The following is a 13,817-nucleotide window of genomic DNA, read 5'->3' on the forward strand; positions in this document are numbered from 1 at the left end:
TGAAGGAGAAAAACTGCCAGCCAAGGATCATATATCCAGCAAAACCCTCTCTCAAATATGAAGGTGAAATTAAAACATTTACAGATAAACACAAGCTTAGAAAATTTGCAAAAACCAAACCAAAGCTACAAGCAATACTAAAGGAAATTGGTCAGAAAATCAATAATATCGGATACCAACACAACACAAGGTCACAGAACAGAACATCCTGATATCAACTCAAATAGGGAAATCACAAAAACAAATTAAGATTACTTTTAAAAAGAAAAAAATGCTCAAAACAGGGAATCATTGAAGTCAATATGTAAAAGATCACAATAATCAAAAAGAGGGACTAATTACAGGAGGCACGGAACTGCCATATGGAGAGGAAAACAAGGCTATATAGGACAATACAAGTTAGATTTTTAGTTAGAAAAACAGGGGTAGATATTAAGGTAACCACAAAGAGGTATAACAATTCCATAACTAAAAATAAAAACCAAGAAAAACATAACGACTCAGCAAACATAAATTCAACTACTATGAAAATGAGGAAGACACAATTTACAAAGAAAAACATCTCAGCACAAAAAAGGAAGTGGAAAAATGAAATTCTCAACAATACACACAAAAAGGCATCAAAATGACAGCACTAAACACATACTTATCTATAATTACGCTGAACGTAAATGGACTAAATGCACCAATAAAGAGACAGAGAGTCTCAGACTGGATAAAGAAACACGATCCGTCTATATGCTGCCTACAAGAGACACACCTTAGACTTAGAGACACAAACAAACTAAAACTCAAAGGATGGAAAAAAATATATCAAGCAAAAAGAGCAGGAGTAGCAATATTAATTTCTGACAAAATAGACTTTAAAGTTAAATCCACCACAAAGAATAAAGAAGGACACTACATGATGATTAAAGGGACAATTGACCAGGAAGATATAACCATAATAAATATTTATGCACCCAATGACAGGGCTGCAAGATACATAAAACCAACTTTAACAGAACTAAAAAGTGAGATAGACACCTCCACAATTATAGTAGGAGACTTCAACACACCAATTTTGGTGAAGGACAGGACTTCCAATAAGAAGCTCAATAGAGACACAGAAGACCTAATTGCTATAGTCAACCACCTTGACGTCATAGACCTATACAGAACACTCCACCCAACAGCTGCAAAGTATACTTTTTTTTCTAGCACACATGGAACATTCTCTAGAATAGACCACATATGGGGTCATAAAACAAACCTTTGCAGAATCCAAAACATCGAAATATTACAAAGCATCTTTTCAAACCACAAGGCCATAAAAGTGGAAATAAATAACAGAAAAATTAGGGAAAAGAAATCAAATACTTTGAAAGTGAACAATACCCTGCTGAAAAAAAACTGGGTTATAGAAGACATTAAGGACGGAATAAAGAAATTCATAGAATGCAACGAGAATGAAAACACTTCCTATCAAAACCTCTGGGACACAGCAAAAGCAGGGCTCAGAGGTCAATTTATATCGATAAATGCACACATACATAAAGAAGAAAGCCAAAATCAGAGAACAGTCCCTACAACTTGAACAAATAGAAAGTGAGCAACAAAAGAATCCATCAGGCACCAGAAGAAAACAAATAATAAAAATTAGAGCTGAACTAAATGAATTAGAGAACAGAAAAACAATTGAAAGAATTAACAAAGCCAAAAGCTGGTTCTCTGAAAAAATTAACAAAATTGATAAACCATTGGCCAGACTGACTAAAGAAATACAGGAAAGGAAACAAATAAACCGAATAAGAAACGAGATGGGCCACATCACAACAGACCCAACTGAAATTAAAAGAATCATATCAGATTATTACGAAAAATTGTACTCTAACAAATTTGCAAACCTAGAAGAAATGGATGAATTCCTAGAAAACCCCTACCTACCTAAACTAACACAATGAGAAGTAGAACAACTAAATAGACCCATAACAAAAAAAGAAATTGAAATGGTAATCAAAAAACTCCCAACAAAAAAAAGCCCTGGCCCGGATGGCTTCACTGCAGAGTTCTACCAAACTTTCAGAGAAGAGTTAACACCACTACTACTAAAGATATTTCAAAGCATAGAAAATGATGGAATACTACCTAACTCATTCTATGAAGCCACCATATCCCTGATACCAAAACCAGGTAAAGACACCACAAAAAAAGAAAATTACAGACCTATATCCCTCATGAACACAGACGGAAAAATCTTCAACAAAATTTTAGCCAATAGGATTCAACAACATATCAAAAAAATAATCCACCACGACCAAGTAGGATTTATACCAGGTATGTAAGGTTGGTTTAATACTAGAAAAACCATTAATGCAATCCACCATATAAATAAAACAAAAGACAAAAACCACATGATCTTATCAATTGATGCAGAAAAGGCATTTGACAAAGTCCAACACCCATTCATGATAAAAACTCTCAGCAAAATAGGAATTAAAGGAAAATTCCTCAACATAATAAAGGGCATCTATATATACAAAGCCAACAGCCAACATCACTCTAAGTGTAAAGGACCTGAAAGCATTTTTCTTGAGCACGGGAACTAGACAAGGATGCCCTTTATCACTGCTCTTATTCAACATTGTGCTAGAGGTCCTAGCCAGAGCAATTAGCCTAGACAAAGAAATAAAGGGCATTGGGATTGGCAAGGAGGAAGTAAAATTATCTCTATTTGCAGATGACATAATCTTATACACAGAAAACCCTCAGGAATCCTCCAGAAAACTACTGAAACTAATAGGAGAGTTTGGCAGAGTCTCAGGTTGTAAGATAAACATACAAAAATCACTTGGATTCCTCTACATCAACAAAAAGAACATCGAAGCGGAAATCACCAAATCAATACCATTCACAGTAGCCCCCAAGAAGATAAAATACTTAGGAATAAATCTTACCAAAGATGTAAAAGACCTATACAAAGAAAACTACAAAGTACTACTTCAAGAAACTAAAAAGGACCTACTTAAGTGGAAAAACATACCTTGCTCATGGATAGGAAGACTTAACATAGTAAAAATATCTATTCTACCAAAAGCCATCTATACATACAATGTACTTCCGATCCAAATTCCATTGACATTTTTTGATGTGATAGAGAAACAAATCACCAACTTCATATGGAAAGGAACAAAGCCCTGGATAAGTAAGGCATTACTGAAAAAGAAGAAGAAAGTGGGAGGCCTCACTCTACCTGATTTTAGAACCTATTATACAGCCACAGTAGTCAAAACAGCCTGGTATTGGTACAACAACAGGCACATAGACCAATGGAACAGAATTGAGAACCCAGATATAAATCCATCCACATATGAGCAGCTGATATTTGACAAAGGCCCAGTGTTAGTTAATTGGGGAAAAGATAGTCTTTTTAACAAATAGTGCTGGCATAACTGGATATCCATTTGCAAAAAAATGAAACAGGACCCATACCTCACACTATGCACAAAAACTAACTCCAAGTGGATCAAAGACCTAAACATAAAGACTAAAACAATAAAGACCATGGACGAAAAAATAGGGACAACGTTAGGAGCCCTAATTCAAGGCATAAACAGAATACAAAACATTACCAAAAATGACGAAGAGAAACCAGATAACTGGGAGCTCCTAAAAATCAAACACCTATGCTCATCTAAAGACTTCACCAAAAGAGTAAAAAGACCACCTACAGACTGGGAAAGAATTTTCAGCTATGACATCTCCGACCAGCGCCTGATCTCTAAAATCTACATGATTCTGTCAAAACTCAACCACAAAAAGACAAACAACCCAATCAAGAAGTGGGCAAAGGATACGAACACACATTTCACTAAAGAAGATATTCAGGCAGCCAACAGATACATGAGAAAATGCTCTGGATCATTAGCCATTAGAGAAATGCAAATTAAAACTACGATGAGATTCCATCTCACACCAACAAGGCTGGCATTAATCCAAAAAACACAAAATAATAAATGTTGGAGAGGCTGCGGAGAGATTGGAACTCTTATACACTGCTGGTGGGAATGTAAAATGGTACAACCACTTTGGAAATCTATCTGGCGTTATCTTAACCAGTTAGAAATAGAACTGCCGTACAACCCAGAAATCCCACTCCTCGGAATATACCCTAGAGATACAAGAGCCTTCACACAAACAGATATATGCACACCCATGTTTATTGCAGCTCTGTTTACAATAGCAAAAAGCTGGAAGCAACCAAGGTGTCCGTCAACAGATGAATGGGTAAATAAATTGTGGTATATTCACACAATGGAATACTATGCATCAATAAAGAACAGTGACGAATCTGTGAAACATTTCATTAACATGGAGGAACCTGGAAGGCATTATGCTGAGTGAAATTAGTCAGAGGCAAAAGGACAAATATTGTATAAGACCACTATTATAAGATCTTGAGAAATAGTAAAAAATGAGAAGAACACATACTTTTGTGGTTACGAAGGGGGGAGGGAGGAAGGGAGAGGGTTTTTTATTGATTAATCAGTAGATAAGAACTGCTTTGGGTGAAGGGAAAGACAACACTCAATACATGGAAGGTCAGCTCAATTGGACTGGACCAAAAGCAAAGAAGTTTCCAGGATAAAATGAATGCTTCAAAGGTCAGCGGAGCAGGGGCGGGGGTCTGGGGAACATGGTTTGAGGGGACTTCTAAGTCAATCGGCAAAATAATTCTATTATGAAAACATTCTGCATCCTACTTTGAAATGTGGCGTCTGGGGTCTTAAATGCTAACAAGCGGCCATCTAAGATGCATCAATTAGTCTCAACCCACCTGGAGCAAAGGAAAATGAAGAACACCAAGGTCACACGACAACTAAGAGCCCAAGAGACAGAAAGGGCCACATGAACCAGAGACCAACATCATCCTGAGACCAGAAGAACTAGTTGGTGCCCGGCCACAATCAATGACTGCCCTGACAGGGAGCACAACAGAGAACTCCTGAGGGAACAGGAGATCAGTGGGATGCAGACCCCAAATTCCCATAAAAAGACCATACGTGATGGTCTGACTGAGACTAGAGGAATCCCGGCGGCAATGCTCCCAGACCTTCTGTTGGCACAGGACAGGAACCATCCCCGAAGACAACTCATCAGACATGAAAGGGACTGGTCAGCGGGTGGGAGAGAGATGCTGATGAAGAGTGAGCTAATTAAATCAGGTGGACACTTGAGAGTGTGTTGGCAACTCTTGTCTGGAGGGGGGATGGGAGGATAGAGAGAGTTGGAAGCTGGCAAAATTGTCACGAAAGGAGAGACTGAAAGGGCTGACTCAATAGGGGGAGAGCAAGTGGGAGTAGGGAGTAAGACGTATGTAAACTTATATGTGACAGACTGATTGGATTTGTAAACGTTCACTTGAAGCTTAATAAAAGTGAGTTAAAAAAAAAAAAAAAGGCAAACAACCCAATCAAAAAGTGGGCAAAGGATATGAACACGCACTTCACTAAAGAAGATATTCAGGCAGCTAACAGATATGTGAGAAAATGCTCTCGATCATTACCCATTAGAGAAATGCAAATTAAAACTACGATGAGATTCCAACTCGCTGCAACAAGGCTGGCATTAATCCAAAAAACACAAAATAATAAATATCGGAGAGGCTGCGGAGAGATTGGAACTCTTATACACTGCTGGTGGGAATGTAAAATGATACAACCACTTTGGAAATCTATCTGGCGTTTTCTTAAAAAGTTAGAAATAGAACTACCATACAACCCAGAAATTCCACTCCTTGGAATATACCCGAGAGAAATAAGAGCCTTTACACGAACAGATATATGCACACCCATGTTTATTGCAGCTCTGTTTACAATAGCTAAAAGCTGGAAGCAACCAAGGTGTCCATCAACAGATGAATGGGTAAATAAATTATGGTATATTCACACAATGGAATACTACGCATGGATAAAGAACGGTGACGAAACTGTGAAACATTTCATAACATGGAGGAACCTGGAAGGCATTACACTGAGTGAAATCAGTCAGATAAAAAAGGACAAAAATTGTATAAGACCACTATTATAAGATCTTGAGAAATAGTAGAAACTGAGAAGAACACATTCTTTTGTGGTTACGAGCGGGGGAGGGAGGGTGGGAGAGGGTTATTTATTGATTAGTTAGTAGATAAGAACTACTTTAGGTGAAGGGAAGGACAATACTCAATACGTGGAAGGTCAGCTCAAATGGACTGGACCAAAAGCAAAGAAGTTTCCGGGATAAACTGAATGCTTCGAAGGTCAGCGGAGCAAGTGCGGGGGTTTGGGGACTGTGGCTTAAGGGGACTTCTAAGTCAATTGGCAAAATAATTCTATTATGAAAATATCCTGCATCCCACTTTGAGTGTGGCGTCTGGGGTCTTAAATGCTAACAAGCGGCCATCTAAGATGCATCAATTGGTCTCAACCCACCTGGATCAAAGGAGAATGAAGAACACCAAGGTCACACGATAACTAAGAGCCCAAGAGACAGAACGGGCCACATGAACCAGAGACTTACATCATCCTGAGACCAGAAGAACTAGGTGGTGCCCGTCCACAACCGATGAGTGCCCTGACAGGGCGCACAACAGAGAACCCCTGAGGGAGACGGGGACAGTGGGGTGCAGACCCCAGATTCTCATAAAAAGACCAGACTTAATGGTCTGACTGAGACTAGAAGAATCCCGGCGGTCATGGTCCCCAAACCTTCTGTTGGCCCAGGACAGGAACCATTCCCGATGTCAACTCATCAGACATGGAAGGGACTGGACAATGGGTTGGAGAAAGATGCTGATGAAGAGTGAGCTACTTGTATTAGGTGGACACTTGAGACTGCATTGGCATCTTCTCTCTGGAGGGGAGATCGGAGGGTAGAGAGGGTTAAAAAGAGAGGGTTAGAACCTGGCAAAATGGTCATGAAAGGAGAGACTGGAAGGAGGGAGCAGGCTGACTCATTAGGGGGAGAGTAAGTGGTAGTACGGAGTAAGGTGTATATAAGCTTATATGTGACAGACTGACTTGATTTGTAAACTTTCACTTAAAGCACAATAAAAATTATTAAAAAAAATAATAAACGGATGCAGTGCTGGAAGTGCTCACCCATCTATGCCAAGAAATACAGAAAACAGCTTTCTGGCCAACTGACTGGAAGAGATTCATATTGATGCCTATTCCCAAGAAAGGTGATCCAACCAGATGTTAAAATTATCAAACAATATCATTAATATCACATGCAAGCAAAATTCTGCTAAAGATCATTCAAAAATGGCTGCAGCAGTACATTGACAGGGAACTGCCAGAAATTCAGGCTGGTTTCAGAAAAGGACATGGAAACAGGGATATCATGGCTGATGTCAGATGGATCCTGGCTGAAAGCAGAGAATACCAGAAGGATGTTTACCTGTGTTTTATTGACTATGCAAAGGCATCCAACTGTGTGGATCATAACAAATGATGGATAACATTGCAAAGACTGGGAATTCCGGAACATATAATTGTGCTCATCCACCACCTGTACATAGATCAAGAGGCAGTTTTTCGGACCGAACAAGGGGATACTCAATGGTTTAAAGTCAGGAAAGGTATGCAGCAGGGTTGTATCCTTTCACCATACGTATTCAATTTGTATGCTGAGCAAATAATCTGAGAAGCTGGACTATATGGAGAATAACAGGGCACCAGGATTGGAGGAAGGCTCATTAACAACCTGCGTTATGCAGATGACACAATCTTGCTTGCTGAAAGTGAAGAGGACTTGAAGCACTTACTAATGAAGATGAAAGACTACAGCCTTCGGTATGGATTGCACCTCAACATAAAGAAAACAAAAATCCTCACAACTGGACCAATAAGCAACATCATGATAAATGGAGAAAAGATTGAAGTTGTTAAGGATTTCATTTTACTTGGATCCATGATCAACAGCCATGGAAGCAGCAGTCAAGAAATCAGAGGATGCAGAGGGCTGGGCCAAGATTGCAGAATAGTCAGATGCTTCCAGTGATCCCTCTTACAACAAAGACCCGTAAAAATAAGTGAAACGATTTTGTTTATGACAAGCTAGGAGCCCTGAATATCAAAGGCAAAGTTAGAAAATGAACTGAGTGGCGGGGCGGGGGCGGGGGGAGAGTTGGTTCCGAATCAGAGAGGAGTTACTGGACCTGAATCCCTGGGATCCCTCAGGCGGCATTCCCAGGAGCAGCTGTGGCAGGCTGGTAGTAGTGTTCAACAGCAGTTTCCTCAGGGAGAAGCAGCCAGCCACACAGCCTACTCACAGCTCCGGACCCAGAGAAGAACAGTGCTCTTGGGAAAAGCTAAGTACTTGCGTATATTTTACCCCACTCCCCGCCCCCAAGCTGGCTTCAGTGGCTGTTGATTTCCCTGGGCCTGAGATAGGCCGATTTGAGCACCCTAAGGAATGCTCCTGGACTTGGAGAAGGAATAAATTCACAACAGGGGAAAAAGATAATTTGCCAGTTCCACTAACCTGAGGAGCTCAGGGCAGAAGTAGCTCCTGTCCAGGCATAAACAGTCTGTGGACTTTGAATAACTTTCCCCCCGCATGGACCTGTCTGGGGCTATTTCAGGAGAATAGGCCCTTGCTGGCAGACTGAAACTGTTTGAGCTATGCGGTGGAGAGGTGGGTATTTGATATTTGACACCATTTTGCCTATTAAACAGGGTCCTCACCTACCCACATCAGGGGCCCAAGGACTGGCAGCTCCACTTAGGTCACACAGCCACCTGCGACAGTGTCCAAGTACGACTGGTACCTTTCAGTCCTTATAACCAAAAGCATTGGGTGCCCATGATCCATCTGCAGAACCCAACCACCTGTATGCTTTAGGGAACAAGGATGTGCTTTCCTTAGAGATACACGATGGTTCTTAGCCCCCTGCCTTGTTCAGAGCATGACCCCCTGCTGCAACCAGATACTGGTACCTGCACCAAACACCCCTGCCCCTCTAAGACTGTAGGAAAGAGCCTGTACCACACACTTGATGGCCAGCTACCTGGACATCTGAGCTGAATCCACACAAGAAAAGTGAATGGACTCATAACCTCATATACCTGATAACAGTTCTAGCCATCTGGAGACAGGACGTGAGAGCTCCAAAGGCAAAAATAATCAAGTTAGCTCACTCATGCAACCCATTTGGGCATATCAAAACAAAACAAAGCAAGAAGCTAGGATACAGTAAGCAAACATAAAATAAACTAATGCAATAACTTATAGATGGCTCAGAGACAACAGTCAATATCAAATCACATAAAGAAACAGACAATGATTGCATCAACAAGGTCTGAAAACAGAGAATAAAAGGATCTTCTGGATGAAGGTGCCCTCCTGGAATTACCAGATGCAGAAATCAAAAGATTAATATACAGAACTCTTCAAGACATCAGGAAGGAGATCACGCATATGCAGAACAAGCCAAGGAACACACAGATATAACAGTTGAAGAAATTAAAAAGGTTACTGAAGAACATAATGAAAAATTAATAAGCTGCAAGAATCCATAGAGAGACAGCAATCAGAAATTCAGAAGACTAACAATAAAATTACAGAATTAGACAACTCAATAGAAAGTCAGAAGAGCAGAACTGAGTAAGTGGAAGGCAGAATTGGCGGCTTTGAAGATAAAGCAGTTGGCACCAATATATTGGAAGAAAAATCAGATAAAAGAATTTTAAAAAATGAAGAAAATTTAAGAATCATGTCAGACTCTAGCAAGAGAAATAACCTACGAGTGACTGGAGTACCAGAACAGGGAGGGATAACAGAAAATACAGAGAGAATTGTTGGTAGAAAACTTCCCTGATATCATGACAGATGAGAAGATATCAATCCAAGATGCTCATCGAACTCCACATAAGGTAGATTTTAAAAGAAAGTCACCAAGATATATTATAATCAAACTTGCTAAAACCAAAGATAAAGAGAGAATTTTAAGAGCAGCTAGGGATAAACAAAAAGTCACCTAGAAAGGACAGTCAATAAGAATAAGCTTGGACTACGCAGCAGAAACCATGCAGGCAAGAAGGCAACTGGATGACTTATATAAAGCATTGAAGGAAAAAAATTGCCAGCCAAGAATCATATATCCAGCAAAACTGTCTCTCAAATATGAAGGCGAAATTAAGACATTTCCAGAGAAACAGAAGCTTAGGGATTTCATAGAAACCAAACCAAAACTACAAGAAATACTAAAGGGAGTTCTTTGGTTAGAAAATCAACAATATCAGGTATCAATCCAAGACTAGACCACTGGACAGAGGAATGAGATGTTAACTCAGACAGGGAAATTACAAAAATAAATCAAGATTAAAAAAATGCTCAAAACAGGGAAACAGTGATGTCATTATGTAAAAGAAGACAAGGTTATAATAATGAAGAAGGACTAAGAAATAAAGTCATAGATCTTTCATATGGAGAGGAACAAAAGGCAATATAAAAAAATAAAAGTTAGGTTTAAAAAAAAATTTTTTTTTTAAACTTAGAAAAATAGGAGTAAATATTAAGGTAACCACAAAGGAGACTAACTATGCTACTCATCAAAATAAAATGCAAGAAAAAAATAGAGACTCAGCAGAAACAAAATCAACAACAACGAATAAGATGAAAAGACAATAGTAAACTACTCAGCTCATAAAGTTAAGTGGGAAAAAGAAACTGTCAACAACACACAAAAAAAGACATCAAAACGACAGCACTAAACTCACAACTATCCAAAATTACGCTGAATGGTAATGGACTAAATGCACTGATAAAGAGACAGAGAGTGGCAGATGGATTAAAAAAAAAAACCATGATCCATCTATATGCTGCCTAGAAGAGACACACCTTAGACTTAGAAACACAAACAAACTAAAACTCAAAGGATAGGAAAAAAATATATCAAGCAAACAACAATCAAAAAATAGCAGGAGTGGCAATATTAATTTCTGACAAAATAGACTTTAAAGTTAAATCCACCAGAAAGGATAAGGAAGGACACTATATAATGATTAAAGGGACAATATTTATACCAGGAGGATATAACCATATTAAATATTTATGCTCCCAATGAAAGGCCTGTAAGATACATAAAACAAACTCTAACAACATTGAAAAGTGAGATAGACAGCTCCACAATTACAGAAGGAGACTTCAACACACCACTTTCAGTGAAGGACAGGACATCCAGAAAGAAGCTCAATAAAGACACAGAAGATCTAAATGCTGTAATCAACCAATTCAAACTTATCACATATACAGAACACTCCACCCAACAGCAGCCAAGTATACTTTCTTTTCTAGTGCACATGGAACATTCTCTAGAATAGACCACATATTAGGTCAAAAACAAGCGTTAGCAGAATCCAGAACATTGAAATATTACAAAGCAACTTCTCTGAACATAAGGCCATAAAAGTAGAAATCAATAACAGAAAAAGCAGGGAAAATAATTCAAACACTTGGAAACTGAATAACACCCTGCTCAAAAAACACTGGGTTATAGAAGACACTGAGGATGGAATAAAGAAATTTATAGCATCCACTGAGAATGAAAACACTTCCTATCAGCAACTTTGGGACACAGTGAAAGCAGTGCTCTGAGGTCAAATTATATCAATAAATGCCCACATGCAAAAAGAAAAAAGGGCCCAAATCAAAGAATTATCCCTACAACTTGAACAAATAGAGAACAACAAAAGAAAACTTCAGGCACTAGAAGAAAACAAATAATAAAACTTAGAGCAGAATTAAATGAAATAGAGGACAGAAAAACAATTTAAAGAGTTAACAGGACCAAAAGCTGGTTCTTTGAAAAAATAAACAAAATTGATAAACCATTGGCCAAAGTGACAAAAGAAAAACAGGAAAGGAAGCAAAGAACCCGAATAAGAAATGAGATGGGCGATATTACAACAGACCTAACTGAAATTAAACGAATCAGATTACTACGAAAAACTGTACTCTAACAAATTTCAAAATCTAGAAGAAATGGATGAATTCCTGGAAACACACTACCTACCTAAACTAACACAAACAGAGATAGAATAATTACTAGACCCATAACAAAAGAAGAGTTTGAAAAGGTAATCAAAAAACTCCCAACAAAAAAAAAAAAAAAAGCCCTGGCTCAGACGACTTAACTAGAGAGTTCTACCAAACTTTCAGAGAAGAATTAACACCGCTACTACTAAAGGTATTTCAGAACATAGAAAAGGACGGAATACTCCCAAACTCATTCTATGAACCCAGCATATCCCTGATACCAAAACCAGGTAAAGACACCACAAAAAGAGAAAATTACAGACCTATATCCCTCATGAACTTAGATGCAAATATCCTCACCAAAATTCTAGCCAATAGAATTCAACAACATATCACGAAAATAATTCACTATGACCAACAGAGATTCATACCAGGTATACAGGAATGGTTCAACATTAGAAAAACAATTAATGTAATCCATCATATAAATAAAAGACAAGAATCACATGATTTTGTCAACTGATACAGAAAAGGCATTTGACAAAGTTCAACACCCATTCATGATAAAAACTCTCAGCAAAATAGGAATAGAAGGAAAATTCCTCAACATAATAAAGGGCATCTATACAAAGCCAATAGCCAACATCATCCTAAATGGAGAGAGCCTGAAAGCATTCCCCTTGAGACTGGGAACGAGACAAGGATGCCCTTTATCACTGCTCTTATTCAACATTGTGCTGGAGGTCCTAGCCAGAGCAATTATGCTAGATAAAGAAATAAAGGGCATCCAGATTGGCAAGGAAGAAGTAAAAGTATCTCTATTTGCAGATGACATGATCTTATACACAGAAAACCCTAAGGAATCCTCAAGAAAACTACTGAAACTAAGAGAAGAGTTCAGCAGAGTATCAGGATACAAGATAAAAATACAAAAATCAGTTGGATTCCTCTACACCAACAAAAAGAACATTGAAGAGGAAATCACCAAATCAATACCATTTACAGTAGCCCCCAAGAAGATACTTAGGAATAAATCTTACCAAAGATGTAAAAGACCTATACATAGAAAAGTACAAGACACTACTGCAAGAAACCAAAAGAGAACTACATAAGTGGAAAAACATACCTTGCTCATGGATAGGAAGACTTAACACTGTAAAAACATCTATCCTACCAAAAGCAATCTATAGATTTAATGCAATTCCGACCCAAATTCCAACGACATTCTTCAATGAGATGGAGAAACAAATCACCAACTTCATAAGGAAGGGAAAGAGGCCCCGGATAAGTAAAGCCTTACTGAAAAAGAAGAACAAAGTGGGAGGCCTTACTTTACCTGGTTTTAGAACCTATTATACTGCCACAGTAGTCAAAACAGCCTGGTACTGGTACAACAACAGAAACACAGACCAATGGAACAGAATTGAGAATCTATCCACATATGAGCAGCTTGGCCCAAAGTCAGTTAAATGGGGAAAAGACAATTTTTTTAATGAATGGTGCTGGCCTAACTGGATATCCATCTGCAAAAAAAAAAAAAAAAGAAAGAAACAAGACCCATACCTCACACCATGCACAAAAACTAACTTCAAATGGATCAAAGACCTAAATATAAAATGTAAAACGATAAAGATCACAGGAAAAAAAATATGGACAATGCTAGGAGCCCTAATACATGGCATAATCAGTATACAAAACATTACTAACAATGCAGAAGAGAAACCAGATAACTGGGAGCTCTTAAAAATTAAACACCTATGCTCATCCAAAGACTTCACCAAAAAAGTAAAAAGATTACCTACAGGCTCGGAGAA

The sequence above is a fragment of the Elephas maximus genome, chromosome 2 (genome assembly GCF_024166365.1).
Source record: "Elephas maximus indicus isolate mEleMax1 chromosome 2, mEleMax1 primary haplotype, whole genome shotgun sequence".
NCBI lineage: Eukaryota > Metazoa > Chordata > Mammalia > Proboscidea > Elephantidae > Elephas > Elephas maximus.